We start from the raw sequence: 5627 nt of genomic DNA, 5'->3' as shown, positions 1-5627 counted from the left end.
ATCCGGGCCCTTGAACACCCTAGGTACTCAATAATTATGTGTTGAATGAACAAACAAAAGAATGAATGAATGAATGTGTGAATGAACGAAAGCAGACAGTACTTGAGAAAATCCAGGGGATTTTTTCTGATATTTTTTTTTCAACAAAGCTCTTTATAATACCTGTTGTGAGATATTTTATATGGTTTTTTTTTAAATCAAATATCTTTTATTTCAAATCATGAGCCATAAAGAAATCTTAAATGGATCACTGGGAACGAGATAGCAATAGGGTCTTTTGCCAGGAGAAATCCTTTAAAAACCAAATTACATTTTCCCAAATGCATTCTATTAAAGAAAATGGAGTAAAGCGTTCATAAGGCTGTTAGAAGATTTCAAATTTCAATGTAAGTAAGTTGCAGGGAAATAGGTTACTGCTAAACCCCCACACCTGTTACATGTGTGATTTTGAGTTCAACACGGCCCAATGAACACAACAGCACTTATAATGGAAGATATAATAGTTCATGAAAAATACAGCGTACAAGAGAAATTTGTTGTACTTGAAATGCCTCCTTTTTAAGGTAGGGAAAATTAAATAGCAAAAGCTAAAACAAGCTATGTAGAAGGTAAGCTATGCAGCAGGTGATCTTTAGGCAAACTGAGTACATTTTCAAGTATCATTTAAAGTATTTGAATATTAACTCCTTCTATCCAATTATTTAAAATTAAGACAAGATAAACTAGCTTCAGCACCAGAATCAAGCAGGAGAACGAAAATAACAAAACTAATGGAAAAGCTCCTTCATGTAGATGGAAAAGTACTTTTTAAATATATTTGAAATTCGGGTGCTTGTTAATTTCATCTCAAACAGGATAAATACCTGAGTGTGCTTCCTTAAAAATCATGCATATTGCAGGGCACCCCAAGTCAGGAAAATACTGGCCTTCTTTAGACAGAAAATGTACTTGAATGCTGAGTCCCGCCCAACCACTGCCCTACTGAAACAGCCTGGCACTCTATCTCATCACACGGTTTTCCGGAAAATGCCTTAAACCACATTAGAACCTGAACTCATAAATCAGAGCAAGAATAACTCCTACAGCAGCACCAGTAACACGTCAAAGATGCCAAATTCCTTACATCATCACAGGCGTGATAAACTCATCTGAGCTAGTAAGGTGTTTACAGATCCCAACTGCATGTGGAATAAATAAGGAGATTGCTCTCTAACCTTAGAGTCATTATACAAAGCTTTCCCTCTTTTTAAAAGTATGTTACAGTCATTATAAAAACCTGTACTCATGTGAAAAATTATTGGAAAATGCAAAAAGAAAAAGAAGAAAAATCACACTTGGTTCTCTGGCCCTCTGCTTTTAAAACCACATTGGGCTCATCCTGCATATAATCTGGGATTTCGTTTTTCTTTCTATTCAACATTATGCCTTTGGAAAGCTGTGTGACATTCAATGTTCTCTGAGGATATAAATGACAATTAGCTGACTATTCCCCTATTCTTGGACACTTAGCACCAATCTTTTGAGAAGAGAAATAACATGAGTAAGTGTAATGGAAATTTTGTTACACTGTTAAATTAAAAGCACAACATACAACTGGACACAATTTAATCTGAACTTTATCCAGTTGATTTTAGGCATTTAGCAAGATAATTATAAATCCTGATGCTATCCATTCTATTTCTTACTATCCAGAATCTTAATGAGCATGGTGCTCAATGCCTTCCTGACGCCCCTGATCAAGTTACTAGAAGCTATGGGGCAAAGAATGGACCCCGTGATATATTTCCCCAGGGGTTTTGCTCAGATGCATTTGAGTCCATTAATCAGTGGGTTTAAAATCCACCTAAGTCTTTTAACACCAAACTCAGACTTTTCCTTCTTATTCATGGGAATTTAATAAACATTTCACCAGGAGTTTACTGAAAGCTAGGTCGTGAACACGGCTACCAGTTTGCTAATCTAATGGCACCATCAAGAAGGACCTTTATTTAGTACATAGAAGAAATGTATAGGAATTCCTAATGATCACTTTTTACTTATACATATTCATGTGTAAACCATTATGATGTCAGTCAAGATAGACTGCTTGATGCTTTGTTTTTTTTTTAAAAAAAAAAAAAAAAAAAAAAAAAAAAAAGAACAGAAAAGAACCAGACCAAGTGACACTGGCTCAGCAAAGACAAGGATAGCAGAACTCCCTGGGTCATCTCACAATTCCAGAATATTCAGCTCTCATGGCGCTTGCACAGCAACATGCACTTCTGCCCCAAGCAACAGGGAGGGGTGGGCTCCGAGTTGCCCCCGGCAAGTAGGTGCTGAAACCCAGAACAGACATACACCAGTTTACTCTGAACTTTCAGGAGGTGCAGCTCAATCCTCTGCCTAACTGTTGGGAGAACCAGGAATTGGGGAAAACGCTTCACGCCTAGCGCGCAGATCTTCTAGAACCATGTCAAGAAACAACGTCGTCTCCCCCTGTCTATAGATACTGGGATTTCCTTTGCCCCCACAAGAAAGAAGTCAGCTCGTCTGCCCTGGCATGTTCACAGTTACATGGCTGCTCAGATACTCCCAACAATAGTCTAAGCCAGGCTTTATGATATTATATGGACCCTGATTAATAATAAATCAAGTCCTGGAGACAAGGAGCCAGTTAATCCATTAGGTTTGTTCTTGGTTGCATAGAATGGATGTCTTAGGAATAGGCATATCATAATGGAATTCAAATCCCAGCTCTACATCACAATGGATGAATCATGTTGGGAAGTGTGCCCTTTCAACAGGTAGAAACAGAATCAAGGCCATCCTACACTATAAAATGAAGATAGTTATTGATTCCCTCCCGAACATCCTTCCCTCCTCTATGATTCACATATACAATATTCGCTCGGGACCACAGAGTTCCTCCAGGAGTGCTAATAACAATATGCCTGACCACAGTAGCAAACACTCACGCGGGAATGTTATTAGACCTCGGGCACCGTTCTAAGTATATCTGACTTTCACAGAAGCACCCTGAGGTAAGTTCTACTCTTTGTCCCCTTCCATATGAGGAAACTGAAGCACGAGGAAGCAAAAGAGCCGGCCCCAAAACACACGACAGGTAGTGGGGACGAAACCCAGACCACAGCACTTCGGCCCCCGAGGCCTCAGCCTCTTTCACTGCCCACCTGCATCATGCCGTGGTGCTTCAGGTCAATTACTGGTAAGTCTCAAGAAAATTACATCAGGGTCATCGCTGCCATTTACCGGTGCACATCTTGCCCAAGGCCACAAGTTGTGAGTACCAAATGGGGATTTGAACCTGGTATTGGACACAACTCCATAGCCATGGGTGTTTCCAGTATGTCAAGCCGCTGCTTGCTTTACTGTCATAAAACCTACAGACCAAGTGCTTTCTGGCCAGTAGGAACAATTTGTTTCTTCCCACATCGCCCTACTTTCCGTTGCATTTCACTCTCCAGCCTTCTTACAAAGAGTGCACAAGCCCCAGACAATCGCTTCCTTGGGCCATGCAAATAATGCCTACTGCCTTGACCTTGCTTTGAAGATCTTTGTCTGCCTTGGGTTTTTAACTCTCCTCAGAGAAGTGATTTAATTCAGACCCTCTTTCCTAAAGAAACTTGAATCCCTGAAAACTGACACTCATATTTCCTGTTATTTACCAGATTCTACACTCTCTGGGTGCTAATTTGCCCTTGAGATATCCTAGCAGGCTTACGCCAAGCTCAACGGACCGGAGCCTCCCTTGTCCCAAGTTGGACCTACCCGTGGCGACACGTTTTGCTCGGAAGTTGAGGGTAATCACCTGGTTCCTCTTCTCTATGGGCATCTGGATGGTGGGCCTGGACAGAGGGAACAGCACTGGAGACGATCTCCATAGAAGAGAGCATCTCAGGGCAGCCCCACGTCAGTGGCAGGTGACTGCCACGACCAGGCTAATGGAGGACGTGGATGAGCTTCTCATTAACGGGTTGACTTTCAACCCAAGTTTCACCTAATATGTCTTTTCCTTACAGAAACATGGAGCTATTGCCATCACTGGCAAATCAGCTTTCGATGAAATATTCAAGACAGCTAGAAGCTAAGCAGGATAACTGAATTCACAACCATTTGCTACAGGACCATAATTTAATGGCAGCATTATAATTTGCTAAATACCATTACCGTGGCACCGGGTCCTATTAATCAAAAACAGGAAAAGCTGTACACAGCAATTTTTCTTTACTATTTGTAGTGGCTTATTACTGGTGCTTACCTCTAGAGTAGATGTTACCTTTTTAGCTTCCATAATCAAATACTCTAAAAATAAGTCAAATTTGATTACTTCCAAATTCTTAAAATCTAGTGCCTGCCTACTGAAGTAGAATTCCTAAATGTCTCCTTTGAAACATTACATTCGCCACATAAAATGGCAGCTCCCAAAAGAGCTACTATTTTTATAAATCAATAAGCAATAAGAATTATGTACTGACAGGGCTGGAGGGGAAAGTGGGAGTGAGGGGTTCGTGTGTTTGGTCTAAATGGAACAGTGGTCTTGCAACGAAGGTATCATTATCAGTTTTCAGAGACCAAACAACTGGAGTTGAGAGTGGTCCAAGGTCATCCGGTTAGTTTGGTGGGGAATCCAAGGTAGGAGCCCAGCTCTCTGACACTGGACCTACATGTTCTGTTTTAGTCTGCTCAGGCTATCCTAACAAAATGCCACAGACTGAGAGGCTGGCACAACAGACATTTTTTTCTCTCAGTTCTGGAAGCTGGGAAGTCTAGGATCGAGGTGCTGGCGGATTTGATACTTAGTGAGAGCCCACTTCCTGGCATACAGACGGCAGCCTTCTTGCTATGTCCTCATACAGTAGACAGAGGAGGCTCTGGGGGGGGGGGGGGGGCTCCTCTTCTTCCTATAAGGACACTGATCCCATCATGGGTCGTCTACCCTCATGACCTCATCTAAACCTAATTACTTCCCAAACACCCATATTGGGGGTCAGGGTTGCAACATATGAATTGTGGGGGGACATAAACATTCCATCTGTAACAACCTGTTTCTGTGGGGTGTCCCAATCCCAAGGTAGAGAAAACAGCATTTCTCAAGACACTGCATGAACCCACCCTAATGGACGTCTTCCTTCCAACATCGCTGATTAAATGACTGAAATGGGGGAAGTCCACAAACAAAAATGGTAACCTAGCCAAAGGCAGCTGGGCATCTTGTTCCTCTGAATATCTAGGCAGGTGAATTTCTACGCCTTCCATTCCAAGGGAGGAGTTCTAAGTAACTACTTTTAGCTAATGTCTCTGTCTGTTACATAGTGATCCACTCTTTTGAAACAGAACTACTCAGATTTTGCATTTTAGAATTCATTTTAGAATTGTGAGCGTTCTACATACCTGCTCCTTGTCTGCATTTCCATGCAAATCTGCTTCCGGGAATCTCTTCCCACATTGAGAGGGATGCTTTCCTCTTCCCCACAACTCTCTCCCACACCCTTTCCTGACAGGACTCAGCCTTGAAAAAGTACAGGCCACATGCTTGGGGGCAAGGGTAGCACATTCTGAATGGTGCCAGTCTCAACAATCTTGAGCAACACACACTATGTGTCCAAGGCACCATGGGCACAAACGTG

General features: G+C 41.9%; 1 long non-coding RNA gene across 1 annotated transcript; it reads left to right on the top strand.

The window, feature by feature from the left end:
• The first annotated feature begins 2215 nt into the window (after positions 1–2215).
• LOC113604914 (uncharacterized) lies at positions 2216–4871 on the top strand. Its single transcript, XR_003426940.2, has 3 exons — positions 2216–3020; positions 3669–3800; positions 4020–4871. It is a non-coding gene; the product is annotated as an uncharacterized LOC113604914 (long non-coding RNA).
• Positions 4872–5627: the final 756 nt, after the last annotated feature.

Source organism: Acinonyx jubatus, chromosome A3 (assembly GCF_027475565.1).
Source record: "Acinonyx jubatus isolate Ajub_Pintada_27869175 chromosome A3, VMU_Ajub_asm_v1.0, whole genome shotgun sequence".
NCBI lineage: Eukaryota > Metazoa > Chordata > Mammalia > Carnivora > Felidae > Acinonyx > Acinonyx jubatus.
Note: the sequence above shows the minus strand (reverse complement) of the source record. Positions and strands in the feature narration are given on the sequence as shown.